Source organism: Neophocaena asiaeorientalis, unplaced genomic scaffold (genome assembly GCF_003031525.2).
Source record: "Neophocaena asiaeorientalis asiaeorientalis breed wild unplaced genomic scaffold, Neophocaena_asiaeorientalis_V1.1 scaffold177, whole genome shotgun sequence".
NCBI classification, from domain to species: domain Eukaryota; kingdom Metazoa; phylum Chordata; class Mammalia; order Artiodactyla; family Phocoenidae; genus Neophocaena; species Neophocaena asiaeorientalis.
The window spans coordinates 17,470,695-17,491,161 of NW_020172779.1; the positions used below are offsets into that span (position 1 = coordinate 17,470,695).

General features: G+C 43.7%; 1 pseudogene; it reads left to right on the top strand.

Moving 5' to 3' along the window:
* LOC112397170 (eukaryotic translation initiation factor 3 subunit D-like) overlaps window positions 1–20,467 on the top strand; it is a 149,034-nt pseudogene that overhangs the window by 118,527 nt on the left and 10,040 nt on the right.

The window sequence follows — 20,467 nt, forward strand, 5'->3', positions numbered from 1 at the left end:
TTAGTTAAGAGAATGAATTTCAGACTCTACTTTCCTGATCTGCGAAATGGGAATGATAAGGTGTATCTTATGAGGTTATTATATGACCCATGTGTGTAAAAGTTGTCTATGAACTGTAAAGGGCTGTAGAAATGGAAATCAGATCATTAACTAGCTGAGCCTTTACCCAGCAGTTAAGAAGCATTAGATTCCTTTCTCTTTTTTTGTAATCCAAATCCTAACCTTTAGAGACATACCAGTTACCTTCTCATTAACTTAGATGAAGTGAGAGGGTTTTACGCAGAGATCGTCTCATCTAACCAGCCGTGGTAATGAGGAGCTACCACCTAGAGATTTGTCCACCACCCTGTGTCTGCACAGCACTCGTGTATGTGTGCGTACGTGTACACACAGAGCCTGGCACGTGCACAGCTAGTACACGGACAGCTGGTATATGGGCTTGTATCCTAAGTCTTTTGGAGTCTAAATCCTGTGGTTTTCCCTATGTGCTGGAACAGGAAATCTGGGGAGAACAGGGAGAGACAAAGCATCCTTGGGTCAAACATGCGGGTAAACTTAGCAGTCCTTGTTTCATACATAGTTATTCATTTCCTAGGAACCTCAGGGAATACGAGAACCTTCCCCTGAAAGAGGCTCAGTGAAGTCACTTTCATTTCATTCATTCAGTCAGTCATTATCCAAGTATTTATTGAGTACCCAGGGTATGCCTGACATTGCTCTAGGCCCTGGGATACCAGGCGTAATGAGTCAGTCCAGGCTGCTGCCCTCATAGACTTATCTGGAAAAAGATGAAGAATTTCCTGGGCATAGTTGTTTTCATCGTACGTGCTGTAGTACCCCTACTGGGGAGATTGTGCTCAGCTCCAGGTAATTTTAAAAGAGAATTCTGCTCCGAAGAATTTATCTTTAAAAAATTGCAGATTGCACAAGTATCTATTTATAAAGATGCTTCTCACAACATTATTTATGTTAGCAAACAGTGGAGATCTACCTAAATGTAGATCAAGAGGGAAAAGTTTAAGTACATCGGCAGCATATCCACTGAATGGTACTTTATATTCACCTTTTCCAGTCCATACAGCATGTTTCCAATTTGAAGGAAAACAAAACAAAACGAAAGTACGCATATCTGTGAGTAGAATAAGTGCAGGGAAGATGCATTTAAATATGCTGGCATAATTCCTCCAGGTTACTGGTGGTTGTCATTGTCTTTATTGGTCTGTGGCAGATTCCTGGGTTTGAATTCTCTTTTCATGGGTGTGACCTTGAGAACACGACCTGAATTCCCTAAACTTTCTTTCTAAAATGGGAATAAAGAGGACCTTGCAAGGCTGTTGTGAATTTTTAATGAGATAATGTATCTCATTTTTAATGAGATAATGTATGTTCAAGTGTACGTTGCACAGTGCCTGGTTCGGAATTAGAAGTTAATAATGATCTGTTTATCCATGTTATTTTCTAAGGTGTCTACAATTAATATGTATTACTTCCTTAATCAGAAGAAAACCCAATCAATATTATACAGAGAAAGTGAGGGAGTGGAGCCTGACAGCCAGGTCCTCTGACAAGCAAGACATCAAAGGTCCTTGCTGTTATCTACCACGTAGTGGGTAATGAATATTAGCTTAATCACGCAATGACCATGTCGCGGGAGGAATTGCCTTAAGAAGTGATACTTTTATGAATAGGAGTCTTTAGGAGAAATGTGAGCCTGTATCTTAAGGTCTCTCATGTTCGATGGAGGGAGATTAAGGTTAGAAGGCAGAGCTACCCCCAGTGCATAGACTTTGTCAGTTCAGTCTGGGAAAGGATGCCCCGCAGAGGCTGCCGCCGGTGAGGAGTGAGCTCCTTGTTGCCATCAAGCCGGGGGAAGGAACCCACTTGACTGTGAACTTGTAGGGAGAACTCCTGCACTGAGTGGAAGGTGGATGAGTTCCCTTCCACCCCCTGCGGTGCTGTGAGTTCATGAACTATCAGGATGGAATTTTTTTTTCCTTTGTCACTTCCTGGAAACTGCCACTCCCCCACACCTGCTTTGTTCCAATATCACACGTGCGATAAGTCTGTTTCTGGCACCTTGCATTGTGGTGCAGCCTCACCCACAGGAGCTGATAAAGTCGTGGTGTCCCCAGTGACTCTGGAGGCCACCCCGAGAGGACACTCCAGGGATGCTTCCCTGACTGCAGTTTTGGGGGACAGCCTGGCACTGAAGTGGGGAGGCTACATTTAGATCTCGACCTCTCTGCTCACAGGAGAGTTACCGGGGACAAGTTTTGCAAACTCTTCAAGCCTGGCTTTCCTCATCTGTAAAATAAGAATTGCAAGTTGTTTATCATGGGCTTTTTTTGAAAATCAAATGCAGACCAATTGGAAAAATATGAAAGAACCTCGTACGCAGATAGTTCTTGCACCTCCTTTTCCCAATTGCATCTTCCCTTTCTTCTTGCCCCCCTCTCTCCCTACTTTTCTCCCTCATTTTTCCTGTGTGTGTGTGTGTGTGTATTTTCCCCTCCACTTTCCCTAATAGGAATCACTTAATTTTGCCTGGTCCTTTTAAATTTGTAAATATGTGTTCCGATGCTTTCTCAGTTAGTCCTCACTGAAAAGTGAACAAGTTTTCAGCGTGGAGGGTAGAAAGAAAGAAAAAAAAGGATGAAAGAAGAAAGAAAGCCCAGACCATTCATGTGTATGTGGTAGTAGCTCAGCTTTACAGGTGAGGAAACCAAGATCAAGAGAAATTAATGTGTCTGAAGACACAGGGCAGGAAAGACAGGCGTGAAACCTGGACCGCCCCCCACTATCTCAGGAACTAAGGAAATCCTGGCTTCTCTCATTTGTTTGATGCATTGACTGAATTTTAAGAGAAAAATATAAAAATAAGGTGAAATATTGGGTCCTACTTATTATAAACACTTTAAAAACTGCTACAAAAATCCATGCAACGCTTTTTATATTGTCATTTGGGAAAAAACAGTTTAAAATCTAAATTTGAGGATCTTCTTAAATGTCAGACTGAAGCCAAATGGCCTTTTACAACTCTCCCCCTCCCTTTCGGCGGCCCGTTTAATTGTTGCTGGCTAGCTGGGCATTTTCTGGTAGGAAATCAAATAGGAGATGGCCAGATGCTTTGGCAAAGGGTGACTGGTAGACTTCTCAATTAAAATAAATCACCGTGATTGAGTCATCGAGCAGAGGATTTGATGGCAGCAAAAAGGAACGTGTTGATGTATTTTGGAAGGCTGGTGTCTCCTTGCGTGCAGCGTGAGGAATGACATGACCTGGGGCCAGTCCCCCGATGGGCTCTAGAAATCCCTGGAAACACGCCGTCGCCATCCTCAAGCAGGGCTTGGACATAGGGCTTGTCCTCAAGCATGGACACAGTATTGTTCATTGGACTTCCGACTAGGCAGCCAGTTTGATTATGATTTGGCAGACGCTAGGTCTCTGAGATAATTTGAAACCTGCCTCAATCATGACTGACTATCAAGTCATAAAACGAAAGAGCTGGCAAGGCAATCATCCCAACCCCTTCATTTTATAGATGAACAAAACTGAGGCTCACGGGAGCCCAGGCAGAGCAGGGAGTCGGGGTGAGCTGACCCACGTTGGGGTTTCCATCTGTCCACTTGCTGGTCCTGTGGCCTTGGCCGTGTCCTTCTGTGGTCCTGGACCCCTGTATCCTCATGTGTAAAATGGTAAAGACCTACCTCCTTCACAGAGTTAAGGAAACCGGAAACACTAGCTTTAAAGTCCTGAGCAGAGGGCCTGGCCTGGAGGAAGAACGTGATACACGGCAGTGAAAGCAACTCGCCCAGGGACACATGCACAGCTTGGCAATGGCCCAACCAGGGCTTGTGTTGGAGTCTTCGACTCACTCCCTCTGTTAGCCTCACAAAGTAAAAGATTGAGATGGCCTGGGGGGAGCGCACGGGGGAGGGCTGTGTCTGCGGGAAGGGAGGTCATCAGAAAATCATCGGCTGTTGGGCTGGGGCTGCTCCCCCCAGGTCTTCATCTGACGCACTCAGAAAAATGACTCACTAATCCAGTGTCTCAGCCCTCTTGTCTCTCCGCTGATTCTGACCCTTTCCTGGACTTGCTTCTTAGGTCGGTTATGACTTTAAGCTAAAAGAGTCAAACGCTGATGGTGGAACTGTAGGCTTTAACTAATCAATAGGATCGTACTCCTGAGGACTTCGCCCTGTGTCTGTATCCACGAAGGAGGCCATTCTTGCCCCTGTGGTTCTTGTGAATCTTCTGGATTCTCTAACACTCTCTTTGTTTCAATAAACCCAATAACTCACTCATTTAGCCATATATTCAGTTTATTGAGTTAGCAAATATTAAGGTCTACAAGATTCTATACAAGCTATAGCCCTAAGAGAGGAAGAAGTATGAAATGCATCACTCCAGTTCAATTGGATAGCTCTATGATAGAGCTCAGGCCTCTAGGGCCACAGGGAGGCTTTGCCCAGGGCCCAGGGGTCTCAGAGGAGGAATTACAAAAGAGGTAAGAAGAGTGAGACTCAAAAGAGGGAGTTTCCAAGCGGCCCGGGGGGATGGAAATGACATTCCAGATGGTGTCAGGTGCCTGTGCAAAGGAAGTGAGGTTGGAACTTGCATGGTATGCTTGGGAATTTTAAGTCCTTTCACGAGAATGGTATGTATAATATGCAGGAGTTTCAGTTACTGAGTCACGAGAATTCCAGAGGCTGGCAAGGTGCACTAGGCTGTGAATGATACTCTTGGAATTGTTCATTGTGGCAGCCCTAAGGCAATGTCATGAAGACCTGCATGCCAAGGAATATGGGTTTTTTCCTGATGGCGATTGAAGTGAGATGCGTTACAATATGGAGGTTAAGGACACGGCCTCGGGCACTATGCTGCCAGGGCCTGTAGCCCCATTCCGCCACTGTGTGTTTTTGGACACATTGCTTGACCACTTTCTGCCTTGGTTTCCTCATCTGCGTGGGAACGCTGAAAGTATCCACATCATAGTGTGGCTGGGAGGATGTAATGAGTTGAATTACGTAAAACATTTAGAATTGTGCTTTTAACCTAGTGTGGCCGTGTTATTATCATTCATGGGTTTTTAGAAGGAAAAAAAGTTAGGCAGTTGGTCTTCTCGACAAGTGATTCTTATAATAATGAGGAAGATGGTTTTGAAAAGGAGAGGAAAGGAAGCAGGGAGAACATTAATAAGTAGTCGCAGGTATCCAGGGGAGAGAAAACGAAGATCTAAAGTTTGACAGAGGCCATAGGGATGGAGGAGAGGAAGGTATCACTTAATGACAACCTCATTAACTGGGTGTCAGGCTACACCATTACCTCATTAATTGAGGTATTGTATTAGTTCGGCTTCTCCAGGGAAACAGAATCAATAGAATCAATGCGGGGAGGGGAGAGAGAGGAAGAGAGAGACAAAGAGACAGAAAAAGAGAGAGACAAAGGAACTGGCCAATATGATTATGGAGGCTTCTCTCTGCTTGACTAGGTGACCTGACATTAAGGGGAATATTCGTTAACTGAGATGTTCAGAATGCTCACTGTTGAGGTGAATTCAGATATTTACTTACATCTTTATAGCATGAAAACATGTCTGAGACGCACAGCGCTCTAATTAATCAGTGCTCAGCAGGGCAAAGTTGAAAGAGACATGACTCTCCTCATAGGGTAACCATGACCCAATCCCACAAAGTCTTTCAGTCTTATTTTTCTCAGTGTGGAAAGTTAGAAGGTTGGGCCAAATGTTACGTAAGATCTTTCCTGACTTGCCTAATTTTAAAACTCTGCGTCTAAAAAAATACAGCGTGATTTCTATAGTTCGGCTTTATTTCATCTGTGCACTGTGTCATTTACCTTCCTCTGTTCTTGGCAGGAGGATTAGAGCTAGCACTGCCAAAGAGCCAAGCGCATTCCCTGGGGATGGGATTTGGCAGGAGCAGATGCGACAGTGAGCAGGTGGATCCCTAGCCATGAGGGAGAAAGACGAGAAGAGATTCAGAATTGTCATAAATGAACAATGCCATAGCAAAGGGGTTGGATGATGCCTTTTCATGGGCCCTGGGGCTCTTGGTAGGCATTCCCTAGGACTTGGAATTTGTTTCAGAGAAGCACAAAGCGTGGAGGGAAGGGGCTGGGGGCACATCTCCAGTTGCAAAGACATTACAAACAGTGACTTACTGAGGACCTACTATTGCCAAGAGCTGACCTTGGCTGGAAGGGTAGAAGGTCGTATGAGAAACACCATCTGAATTAGACCTGCTACCATCCTTTAAAGGACCTTATGGCAGAGTCAACCAAGAAGTGAACAAATATGGAGCAGAGGGGATCAATGCTAAGGACAGGATATGTTTTAGAACACTCTAAACTCTGGGTTCCAAATTGGAATACAAAAATCACAGCTCTTGTGTGGCTCTTTAAAAATCTCCTGTCACTCCTGTGCTTAGTATTAATGCCCTGCACAGCCCACACCTGTGTGAAAATAGGTTAACTTTATTTGCCACTGAATAGATTTTCATAGTAAGAAGGGAACTTGTACTCCTCTTCCCCAAAGAGGAAAATATTGAATATGAACAATTCAAGACTGAAGCAGAAGTAACTTAACTGATGAGCAAATCTGGGGAAAAAATACTGAACTTGTCCAACTCAGTCTCTTCTCTTCCCTCTTTAAAAATCTGTCTGTCTAGACAAAGGGTGAATTTTCTATTCATCCATGGAGCAAACTCATCTGAGTAGATGTTAGGGAGTAGGGTGGTCTTTTAGTCAGGATGGGCCAGGGCATGCTGCAGTAACAAACGGCCCCAAAGCTTCAGTGGCTTACAAGTACCAAGATACTTGTCCGTCATGAGTCAGCTGTGTCTCTGTTCCACAAGGTCTTCGCTTCTGGTCCCAGGCTTAGGGAGAGCCTCTTTCTGGACAATTGTTGGCTGCTATGGACTGAATTCTGTTCCTTCCAGATTCATATACTAAAGCCCTAAGCCCCAATGTAGTGGTATTTGGGAGATAATTAGGTTTAGATGAGGTCATGTGGGTGGGGCCCTCATGATGAAATTAGTGCCCTTATAAGAAAATACACCAGAGAGCTTTTTCTCTCTCTTCTTTTTCTGCCATGTGTGGATACAAGGAGAAAGTGGCACTTTGCAAGCCAGGAAGAGAGGTCTCAACAGAACTCTACCATGCTGGCACCTTGATCTTGGACCTCCAGCCTCTAGAAGTGTGAGAAAACACATTTCTGTTGTTAAGTCACCTAGTCTATGGTATTTTGTGATGGCAGCCCAAGTAGCCTAATACTCTGGTCTTGAGGCAACTCCCCTCTTACATTAGAACTCCTACTTATTAGAAGTTATACTTGTTACTTCTGCTTACATTTTCATTACTCCCAAAAGTCGTATGGCCAAGCCTGAGGTCTATAGATATATAGATATCAGAGCATAAGGACTGAGTCAGGAAAACTATGTTTGAGTCTTGGCTCTTCCACCTTCTAAAAGGACTTCAGGCATTGAAGGACAGAATTTTAAAACTGCAAAGAACCAGTAATAGCTGAGGAACTGTTCCTTACTCTATGCTTCCGTGTCTGCTATCTCATTTAATTTCTGCAAGTACCCATATGGACATATATTCTCAGGTTGCTGGACCTGGGAAAGAATCCTGACTCTGCAGATAGGTTAGGCCCTTTCATTAACCACTGACACAGTACACCGTTTATCAGCAAGTCACTTCCACTCTCCAGCCTCGTGATCCTTGCCTATAAAATACTCCTATTAAAACAGTGCCCTACATTCCCTGCTGGTATTTGCAGATAAGACTGGGAAAGTACGGGGACTCTGGAATCAGAGTCTGTTGAATCTCAGCTTCCCCACTTACTCCCTGTCCCACATCCACCAAGTGATTTAACTTCTCTGATGTCTTAGTTTCCTCATTGGTAAAACAAGGTTAATGTTAATCCCTAAGGCAGAAGGTTATCATAAGATGTAAAGGAGTTGATTTACATAAAGTTCTTACCACAGGACCAAGCACAGAGTAACTGTGCCAGAATATTGCCTCCTACTATTATTATTACTATGAAATTAAATTACCAATACTAATATTATTACTATCATCACTATTATAGCATGTGTAATAGACTTTATTAGCTACCAAGCAGCAAGAACGGAGGTTTCTGAGCTGTCTTTGGTTCAAGGAGCCATGCTCAACACACTAAAATTGGCCCAAAAGATGTGTGGAGGGCTTCCCTGGTGGCGCAGTGGTTGAGAGTCCGCCTGCCGATGCAGGGGACACAGGTTCGTGCCCCGCCGGGAAGATCCCACATGCCGCAGAGCGGCTGGGCCCGTGAGCCATGGCCGCTGAGCCTGCGCATCCGGAGCCTGTGGTCCGCAACGGGAGAGGCCACAACAGTGAGAGGCCCGCATGCCGCAAAAAAAAACAAACAAAAAACGTGTGGAAGCTGAATATAGTAATCATTTGACAAATGCTTCCAGAAACAATGCTAGATTGGGATCAGGAAGGCTGGACTTCTTATCCCCTTGCTCTGCCACTGATTTTCTGGGAGACAGTGACAGTGACCTCCTTGCTTGGGGCCCCATCTAGACCGGGCATGTCTCCTCTCCTCCTTACACAACAGGGGATTCATGGTCTAAGGGCTCTTAATAAATGCTAGTTCCTTCCTCTGTACTAGGTGTATGCACAGAGCATTTTTTTGTAAACTGAGAAAGCCCCAGATGAGATGAATCCAGCAGTCTCTTTCTCATATAATATGCTTGGCTTCTCGAGAAATCATCATGCTCAGGCAGCCGAGGCAGCTGTGGTTTTCTGAATAGCTGGAAATTTGGCCGTGGAGGCCATAGCAGGACAGATGGGATAAGGGAGCCGTGAATTAACAAAGGCATGAATGACCTATTCAACTGGGAGGGCTTTCGGCAGTGGAAGATCTGGGCTTACTTGTTAACTTCGCCTGATTCTCCAGTTCCTGTTAGTGTCTTTGTAGGCCAACCGGAATACCCAGGGCCTGAATAACAACCATGGGCATTTTTCAAGTTCGTTGACAAAGATGAATGAAACGATGTTACTGTCATGGCCACAAGGATGCCCTGTGTTCTTGTGGGATTTAGAGATCATCCAGTCCAAACGCTCAGAACAAAAAAACACCAAAAACAAAAACAAAACATAACCATTAGACCTGTGACTCACTTCGGTCACCCTGTACCTTTACTCTTTTTCTTCTACAAGTTGCTGAGCACGGGCTACATCCCAGGTTTGGGGCTGGGCCCTACTGATGAGAAGATGAGCAGAAACACTCTTTGCTCCTCTGGAGCTGCCAGAAACCAACAAGTAAAACGGGTGATTACAAGTGCGTTTAATTATCTTTAAATGTCTTCTGCCCTGCATTGCATCCAGTGAGCCACCTCTTTCCTGCCTCAGTGATTTGGGTGAGGACCAGTCTTCTGGGTAATGTCATCGGTCTCCAGTCCTGCTTACTAATTTCCTTGCTGCCCCCGGAAGCTGACCTGTAGGGATTAGATCAAATAACACGTAGTGGGTTCAGCCAGTGGGAACCCCAGTAGGACATGGGAGGAATGAAAGTCGAGTCAGGGTATATCTTCATTCTCGCTGGAGGTTCACTCCTCACTCAGGCTGTATCTCTAGAAGGAAGGCCAAGGGGTCCTTTTCCATTAGACTTTCTGCTTCTGGATGTTGATAATCCTTCCTTTCCCTAACCCCTGCAGGCCAGTGGGTGGTTACAAGCCCAGAGCAATGCACTGCCCTTGTGGTCTGCCCATGCCCTGCCTTCACCTCTGTAAATAGACCTGTTATTAAACTCCCCTAAAATTCTCCTAATTTGAATGTGTCCTGTGTTACCTGCTGGGACCCTCAGGAATACAATGTGGGCAAAGCATGATGAAGTGTTTGGGACATTGTGTGATGGTGGGAAGGAAACAAGAGAAGAGAAGGAAACAAGGAAACTAGTGTAAAACACAGTTGAAGAGAATAAGTTAGGCAGTCGCATGGAAGGATTATATAATTAGCATGATTTCCAGGACCACAAGCACTTCGGTTTTCCCTCCTCCCTCCCTCAGGCACTTTTCAGGTCAGAGTTTCATTCTAGACCTGCGAGAAGAAGCAGTTGGGGATGGTCTCCTAGGTGGTAACCCCTCAGCCCTGGGAGTTTGGAGATGGGGGTATGAAGGGCTAAACCAGAGGCCGGTCAGCCTGCACGTCCCTCCATCAACTCCTCACCCCAGCAGGTCTGGGTCGATTACCTTGTTTTTCTGCAGTCTCTTACCTGTATCCTTTGAGGGGGGCATCTTTAAGAATTCAGTTTTCTGGATCTTAGAGAGGTAATGCTGTGCATATACTGGGTAGTATGTATCACTGAGTGGTGTCTGGGGCAGAATCCTATCATCAAACCCATTTATATTTTGCAGTGAAACGTGAGTTTTCAGGGGAAGTCAGATTAGTAAGCAACGGGTTCAAATTCTAAACAGGGAGCCCAACTGGTCCCCTAGGACAGGAGATGGCGCCTAACCTTAGAGGCTGAGCCAAAAGGGCAGGGTGGAGCTGAATGGTCCCCAAGTCCAAGACCCACGCTCTTCAGACACTCCTGCCTCTGGCCGCAGGCTGTTGATGCACTTCCCGGTGCTGTCTTGAGATTTGGAGACTCAAGTCTTACGGTGGGACCTATTGGTGTTGGTGGCTGGTTGGCTCCCCAAGACTGCAGAAAGCATTTCAGATTTCCCTAACGGGTATGCATGATCTGTAATGAGCTTAGTTTCTGATGAATCCCTGTCTACCCCACATATCCCTCATTTTTAAAGGTGTAGAAAATATCTCACGGTGGGTTGTGAAGCACCTAGCACTGGCTGGACACATAGTAGGTGCTCAGTAAACAATTCATCGTCTTTCCTTCCCTCCTTCCCCTGTAGGTGTCCTAGGGAATTAAATTTATTATAACTATCTCATCTGCCTGGCAGCCTCTGTTTCTTTCTTCCCGGGAAATTGTCTGCCGCCTGGCATGTATTTACTTCCACCTGGGATTTAAAAATTCAGCCGAATAACAATCGTCGTGAGGAAGACACTGGCTGGAAGAAACTATAGGAGAAATCATGGCCGTGGTTCCACTCGTCCACCTGAGCTGCTCGAGAAGATGAGAAGGTAGAGAAATAAAGCATCTCTATTTTCGGAAAGGTACACACAGAGGAAGAAAAATAAAGTGGTGTGCGGGCTATCTATAATAAATTTCAATTTGTGAGAGGTGCTGACCTGTAGCCGGCTAATATAATGGAAAAATTTGATTGTGCTGAATCTGGAGAAAGAAGAGACCCAGAGAAGTTGTAACTGGCTGGACAGGTGGTGGGGTGCTGTTCCAAGGGGGCAGAGGTCGCTGTCACTCGGCGGCACAATGGAATGAGTGACTGGATTTGGAAGTGGGGGCATACAACATTTTCACTGCAGATCCACGGCGTCACTGGGTCAGGGCACCAGTGGCAGGATGGGGTCACAAAGCATAAAGGGAAAGGCAGGAGGCCTAGACTGGCATATGGCATTGTGGTTAGGAGTTAGACCGCATTAAAACTCCAAGTCTCTTCCTCTCTGGATGACCCTGAACCAAGTTTCTTACATCTCTGAACCACAATTTTCTCAGCTGAAAAAAAATATTGAATAATATTCTAAAGTCTGCCTTGCAGAATTAGTTTGAGGTTCAAAGTGATAAAGCAGGTAAAATAGCCTATTTGCCTGGAGCATTAAAAAAACTCAAGAGATTGTTCATTTTAGAGTTCACTTATCAGGGGAGCCTGGACTCTGCAGAAAGGAGGAGAGAATAGGAGTAAGGTGCCAATTATGGTGACTGAGGTGTGTCTTAAGAAACAGCCTCTCTTGGGGAGGACCTTCAAGATGGCAGAGGAGTAAGACGTGGAGATCACCTTCCTCCCCACAAATACATCAAAAATACATCAACATGTGGAACAACTCCTACAGAACACCTACTGAACGCTGGCAGAAGACCTCAGATTTCCCAAAAGGCAAGAAACTCCCTGCATACCTGGCCATGTGGCTGACAGGGTCTTGGTGCTCTGGCCAGGTGTCAGGCCTGAGCCTCTGAGGTGGAGAGCCGAGATCAGGACATTGGTGCACCAGAGACCTCCTGGCCCCTAGTAATATCAATTGGTGAGAGCTCTCCTAGAGATCTCCATCTTAACACTAAGACCCAGCTCCACTCAACGACCAGCAAGCTCCAGTGCTGGACACCCGAGGCCAAACAACTAGCAAGACAGGAATACAACCCCACCCATTAGCAGAGAGGCTGCGTAAAATCATAATAAGTTCACAGACACCCCAAAAGACACCACTGGATGCAGTCCTACCCACCAGAAAGACAAGATCCAGCCTTATCCATCAGAACACAGGCACCAGTCCCTTGCACCAGGAAGCCTAAACAACCCACTGAACTAGCCTTTGCCACTGGGGGCAGACATCAAAAACAATGGGAACTACGAACCTGCAGGCTGCAAAAAGGAGACCACAAACACAGTAAGTTAAGCAAAATGAGAATACAGAGAAATACACAGCAGATGAAGGAGCAAGGTAAAAACCCACCAGACCAAACAAATGAATAGGAAATAGGCAGTCTACCTGAAAAAGAATTCAGAGTAAAGATAGTAAAGATGTTCCAAAATCTTGGAAATAGAAGAGAGAAAATACAAGAAACGTTTAACAAGGACCTAGAAGAACTAAAGAGCAAACAAACAATGATGAACAACACAATAAATGAAATGAAAAATTCTCTAGAAGGAATCAGTAGCAGAATAACTGAGGCAGAAGAAAGGATAAGTGACCTTGAAGATAAAATAGTGGAAATAACTACTGCAGAGCAGAATAAGAAGAAAGAATGAAAAGAATCGAGGACAGTCTCAGAGACCTCTGGGACAACATTAAATGCACCAACATTCGAATTATAGGGGTCCCAGAAGAAGAAAAGAAAAAGAAAGGGACTGAGAAAATTTGAAGAGATTATAGTTGAAAACTTCCCTAATATGGGAAAGGAAATAGTCAAGTCCAGGAAGTGCAGACAGTCCCATACAGGATAAATCCAAGGAGAAGCATGCCAAGACACATATTAATCAAACTATCAAAAGTCAAATACAAAGAAAAAGTATTAAAAGCAGCCAGGGAAAAACTTCAAATAGCATACAAGGGAATCCCCGTAAGGTGAACAGCTAATCTTTCAGCAGAAACTCTACAAGCCAGAAGGGTGTGACAGGACATATTTAAAGTGATGAAAGGGAAAAACCTAGAACCAAGATGACTCTACCCAGCAAGGATCTCATTCAGATTTGACAGAGAAGTTAAAACCTTTACAGACAAGCAAAAGCTAAGAGAATTCAACACCACTACACCAGGTTTACAACAAATGCTAAAGGAACTTCTTTAGGAAGGAAACACAAGAGAAGGAAAAGACCTACAATAAGAAACCCAAAACAATTAAGAAAATGGGAATAGGAGCATACATATTGATAATTACCTTAAATGTAAATGGATTAAATGCTCCAACCAAAAGACATAGACTGGCTGAATGGATACAAAAACAAGACCCATATATATGCTGCCTACAAGAGACCCCCTTTAGACCTAGGGACACGTACAGACTGAAAGTGAGGGGATGGACAACGATATTCCATGCTAATGGAAATCAAAAGAAAGCTGGAGTAGCAATTCTCATATCAGACAGAATAGACTTTAAAATAAAGACTATTAGAAGAGACAGAGAAGGACACTACATAATGATCAAGGGATCAATCCAAGAAGAAGGTATAACAATGGTAAATATTTATGCACACAACATACGAGCACCTCAATACATAAGGCAAATGCTAACAGCCATAAACCAGGCGAATTCTATCAAACATTTAGAGAAGAGCTAACACCTACCCTTCTCAAACTCTTCCATAAGATAGCAGAGTGAGGAACACTCCCAAACTCATTCTGTGAAGCCACCACCACCCTGATACCAAAACCACACAAAGATGCCACAAAAAAAGCAAACTACAGGCCAATATCACTGATGAACATAGATGTAAAAATCCACAACAAAATACAAGCAAACAGAATCCAACAGCACAGTAAAAGGATCATACACCATGATCAAGTGGGGTTTATCCCAGAAATGCAAGGATTCTTCAGTATACAGAAAGCAATCAGTGTGATACACCATATTAACAAATTGAAGAATAAAAACTATTTATTAATCTCAATAGATGCAGAAAAAGCTTTCAACAAAATTCAACACCCATTTATGGTAAAATCCCTCCAGAAAGTAGGAATACAGGGAACTTACTTCAACATAATAAACACCATATATGACAAACCCACAGCCAACATCATTCTCAATGGTGACAAACTTAAACCATTTCCACTAAGATCAGGAACAAGACAAAGTTGCCCACTCTCCTCACCACTGTTATTCAACATAGTTTTGGATGTTTTAGCCATAGCAATCAGAGAATAAAAAGAAATAAAAGGAATCCAAATTGGAAAAGAAGAAGTAAAGCTGTCACTGTTTGCAGATGACATGGTACTATACATAGAGAATCCTAAAGATGCTACCAGCAAACTACTAGAGCTAATCAATGAATTTGGTAAAGTAGCAGGATACAAAATTAATGAACAGAAATCGCTTGCATTCCTATATACTAACGATGAAATCTGAAAAAGAACTTAAGGAAACGCTTCCATTTACCATTGCAACAAAAAGAATAAAATACCTAGGAATAAACCTACCTAAGGAGACAAAAGACCTATATGTAGAAAACTATAAGACACTGATGAAAGAAATTAAAGAGGATACAAACAGATGGAGAGATATACCATGTTCTTGGGTTGGAAAAATCAACATTGTGAAAATGACTCTACTACCCAAAGCAATCTACAGATTCAATGCAATCCCTATCAAACTACCACTGGCATTTTTCACAGAACTAGAACAAAAAATTTCACAATTTGTATGGAAACACAAAAGACCCCGAATAGCCAAAGCAATCTTGAGAAAGAAAAATGGAGCTGGAGGAATCAGGCTCCCTGACTTCAGACTATACTACAAAGCTACAGTAATCAAGACAGTATGGTACTGGCACAAAAACAGAAATATAGATCAATGGAACAGGATAGAAAGCCCAGAGATAAACCCACGCACATATGGTCACCTTATTTTTGATAAAGGAGGCAAGAATATACAATGGAGAAAAGACAGCCTCTTCAATAAGTGGTGCTGGGAAAACTGGACAGCTACATGTAAAAGAATGAAATTAGAACACTCCCTAACACCATACACAAAAATAAACTCAAAATGGATTAAAGACCTAAATGTAAGGCCAGACACTATAAAACTCTTAGAGGAGAACAGAAGCAGAACACTCTATGACGTAAATCACAGCAAGATCATTTTTGACCCACCTCCTAGAGAAAGGGAAACAAAAACAAAATTAAACAAACGGGACCTAATGAAACTTAAAAGCTTTTGCACAGCAAAGGAAACCATAAACAAGATCAAAAGACAACCCTCAGAATGGGAGAAAATATTTGCAAATGAAGCAACTGACAAAGGATTAATCTCCAAAATATACAAGCAGCTCAAGCAGCTCAATATCCAAAAAACAAACAACCCAATCCAAAAATGGGCAGAAGACCTAAATAGACATTTCTCCAAAGAAGATATACAGATTGCCAACAAACACAAGAGGATGCTCAACATCACTAATCATTAGAGAAGTGCAAATCAAAACTATAGTGAGGTATCACCTCTCACCAGTCAGAATGGCCTCATCAAAATGTCTAAAAATAATAAATGCTGGAGAGGGTGTGGAGAAAAGGGAACCCTCTTGTACTGTTGGTGGGAATGTGAATTGATACAGCCACTATGGAGAACAGTATGGAGGTTCCTTAAAAAACTAAAAATAGAACTACCGTACAACCCAGCAATCCCACTACTGGGCATATACCCTGAGAAAACCATAATTCAAAAAGAGTCATGTACCACAATGTTCATTGCAGCTCTATTTACAATAGCCAGGACATGGAAGCAACCTAAGTGTCCATCGACAGAGGAATGGATAACGAAGATGTGGCACATATATATAATGGAAGATCACTTAGCCATAAAAAGAAACGAAATTGAGTTATTTGTAGTGAGGTGGATGGACCTAGAGTCTATCATGCAGAGTGAAGTAAGTCAGAAAGAGAAAAACAAATACCGTATGCTAACACGTATATATGGAATCTAAAAAAACAAAACAAAACAAAAACTGTTCTTTTTTTTTTTTTCTGAAGAACCTCGGGGCAGGACAGGCATAAAGACACAGATGTAGAGAATGGACTTGAGGACACGGGGAGGGGGAAGGGTAAGCTGGGACGAAGTGAGAGAGTGGTATGGACATGTATATACTACCAAATGTTAAATAGATAGCTAGTGGGAAGCAGCTGCATAGCACGGAGCTCAGCTCGGTGCTTTGTGACCACCTAGAGGGGTGGGATAGGGAGGGTGGGAGGGAGATGCAAGAGTGAGGGGATATGGGGATATATGTATAGGTATATAGCTGATTCACTTCGTGAAACTAACACACCATTGTAAAGCAATTATACCCCAATAAAGATGTTAAAGAAAGAAAAGCCTCTCTCGCTCGTTGCCTGGCAGTTAAAGGCCAGGTGGGTTTCCAGGAAGATGCTCATTCCCTACAGAACACGATGTTTATTGCTGAAATTTTGTCTACTAAAGAAAGGTGAAGCAAGCTGTTTTTCAGGCAGGGTGTATCATACATACCAGTCAAAGGCGAGGAATCTTGACTCGCCTGCCCTGTAGGCTGTATTTCCAAGCCCATCAGCAGCTAGACATCAATAAATTCAGCAAGGCTGCATTATGTATTATAATAGAAAGAGCCTGGATTTTGAGGTCAGAAAGGTAAAGGTTCAGATCTGGCTCACCATCTTTCAGTCTTGTTTAACACACGTTCACTGAGGCTGGCTAGTTCATGGTATGGCGGGCGGCTGAAGATGGGAGGAGGGTATACAGAGATTAACCGAAGCAGTCAATCTTTTCATGATGATCATGAAAGGAGAGGAAGATCGTTAAACCAATGCATGTGAAATGCCGTGCAAGTTCAGAGATGGAGGGATATACACAGGAGATTATGGAGTATGCCAGCTTAAGGTTCTCTATCCTAGAAGGTTTCCTGAAAGAGATAATACCTGGAAATAGTGTTAAGAGATGAAGAGGATTTGGGATTGGGGATGGACAATTTAAACAGTCAGAGGCTTTATCTTCTTGGAGACTCATTTCCCTGAATGTGAAATAGAGGTCACATCTATGTAACGGGGTCATTGCGGGCATTGACGTATTAGTGCTTTGGAGATTGTGTTTTGCTGAATATCAGCAGCTGGGAACATTCACTTAAAAAGACGTTGATAATTGAAGGAAAAAGTGATATTTTAGTGTTATTATAAACTAATATAATAGTTTAAAAGCTGTACGAGTGCAGGTTTTATAATTAGTGTGGTTAAATATTTTTTATATAATTATTATCCATTTGTATTTTTGCTTTGTGAACTTCCTGCTCTTGCCCTCGGCACCTAAAAGCTCAAGCTTTAGAAGTCATTGCCATGCCTAGGAGAGTGGTAGATAATGTGAAATAAATGGGACAGAAGGAAGGAAGCATGAAGACTCATGCCTTTAGGTGGTGAGGAGGCTTATACACACGGGACCAAGTTACAGAACCGAATTTCTGTGAAATCATGAGTTCCTAAATTGAAGAAGAATTTTGAGCTCATTTCCCCCTCACTACAAAGACAATCTTTTAACTCAAATTATCACACACTCGCACTTGAATGATCTGCGGGCTCTCCAAGTGCAAGTCCTGCTGTGGTCCTGGAGACACCAAGATGGACAAGGCACTGCCTCTGCCTTGAGGATCATATTCTGATAGAGAAGACAAATATATGGGCAGATATTTTTAATATAGTGTCATATCTGCAAAGACGGGGCTGGGCCAGGGGCTGGAGGAAGAGTTCTTAGTGCCCACCATGGGGGTCCAGAGAGGTCTTTTTGGAGAAGGGTCAGCCTGGCCTTGCACCTCAGCCTTACAGAAGTTAGTACCAGAAATGTTTGGTTGCAAATGCTTTTCTCCAAGGTGGGATAGAATGCTGGTGAAATATTTTCCCCTGGAGGGTTGGACTCTGTTGTGAAAAAGGGGCTGGGGGCATTTCACAAGGATTATTCTTCTCTTCCACCTGCCAGGGCCACAAGGGAACCTCTCTCAGCTCTGCAGTGTGAGGACCCACTAGGATTGCTGGAGCTAAAACCTGCAAAGGTGTGGTGGCCTCCCTAAGACACAGGCTACTCCCCCTCAGCCTCCACCGATTTGTCAAAATTACCATGCAAGTGTTCCCACCAGTTTCCGGCTTCAGATGCTTCTGTTCTCAGATGAGACTCTGCATTCACCTATCTCTCCAGATTTTAGGGCTGTAGTTTCCCCGTAACCTCAGTTCTCTGATGGGTCTAACAGAAATCACTGATTCTCATGGTTCAGTTTTTTTCCTGTTGTAAAGATGGGAGTGACAACCTCTAAGTTCCCTTCAAGTTGAGCTGCAACCCAGTTGTGCTATATTTGCACAGTGGAACACGTGTCCGTAATGAAAAATAAGGAACTGCTAATTCACTCATCAACACAGGGTGAATCTTGAAAACTTTATGCTTATCAAAATAAGACAGACAGGAAAGAGGATGTGTTGTATGATTCCACTTGTATGAAGTTTACAAATAGGCAAAGCTAGGAGGACAGAAATCAGAGGAGTGGCTGTCTCTGGAGGAGGGTCAGGAATTGAGTGGAGGAGAATATAAAAGAAGTTTCTGGTGTGACGGAAATATTTTGTATCTTGTTTGGGGTTGGGATATTGGTTATGCAAGTCCATATGTTGGTCAAAAATCATCTAACTGTACACTTAAGATATGTGCATTTCACTTTATGTCACTTACCTTAATTAAAAAAAAAAACTTGAAAAACAGATGTCATTTGAAGTCATGGGAATATAGGAGGTCCGCTAACGAGGGAGGGTGATGAGAAGCGAGTGGGTCAGAGCCCAGGGGCACCCCAAGGCTGAGAGGTGAGGAAGAGCAGAAAGCCTCAGGAAGGGGCCCGAGGAGAAGCAGCCCAGTCGCCTCCTCCGTACCGTGATGCCAGGGCTTCTTCCAGATCCCTTATTCTCAGGGTCAGTGAAACAACTACAGTGAAACGCGGAGCGGATCCTGCTTTAACAGAGTCCTGTGTCCACATCAAATCCCACTGGTTTGTAGGTTCCCCAGGAAGTGGAAATCCGTGAATTGAGGACCGTGAGCCTCCTGGGTTTTTGTCTAAGCGAGTGTCTCCCTGTGTAGGTTACGTGGAGCCCTGGAGCACAGCTGCATTTTGCTGGGGTCACGTGGGGAGGAAGATGCCCGGGAAGCGAGAAAGAGCTCTAATCCACTGCCTGGAGGACTCGGGGGTGGAGGTGTATGAATGCGCCTGACTTGCCACCAGCTCTGAGTTAGTAAGCAGACCCAGTTCAGCCCCTGCCCCGTGCAAGAGTCCGCTGCCTGATACACAGGAAGGGTGAGTAAGTGACTCTGTTGAATAAGAGAAAAGCAGAATGTGAATTCTGTTCATAATCATTAATGGTGAGCCTCACGGAAATGTATGTTTTGTGTTGAGATATTAAGTAATGGTAATGATAAATCTAGATTATACAACTCATAAATTATAGGTAGTAGCTAGGTAGATGGATTGATAGGTAGGTAGATAGGTAGATAGAGATTGAGGGTGAGAGAGCACGCTGAAATATATTTTACTTTTGGAGTGCAATCAAATATAGTCAAAAAGGAGACCGTTACCATAGTGAATGGGTTGGAGAGAGGTTAAGACTTGAGTGAGGTGAGGTGCTGTCGGTTCATCCAGGTGAGGCACTTGAAATGGAAATGAAGATAACGGTGAAGTTTCAAAGAATGTTAAGGAGGTTGACTCATGAGAGCAAATTACAGGAGAATGTGACAAACGGCAGCTCTTTTGTAGAAAGCAGGCTGTGAGTCTAGTAGAAGGTACAGACTAAGGCAGAATCCTTACCTGTGAGCAGATAGAGGGTTAGCTGATCACAAACAGAATCTGTGTGTTAAGATTGGTCAGCAAGGATCCTTTGGCTGTCCGAGGTGAGATGCATGGACCAAAGATTCTGGGGAGGAAGAGGGGGAGTTTTGAGTGCTCACCCTGGACCACGTGGAGGGAACCTTTTCAGAGCATCATCTACTGCCTGATGAGAGCATTGATGAGGGTTATATTGCTTCCTCTGACTAGCTTCCAGGGGAAAAGAAGATGACAAAGTACAGTTTGGGGGAAGAAAAGTTTTATTTTGTAGAGGGGAAACAAACCCAGTCCTCAACAAGAGGAGCCAGACACGG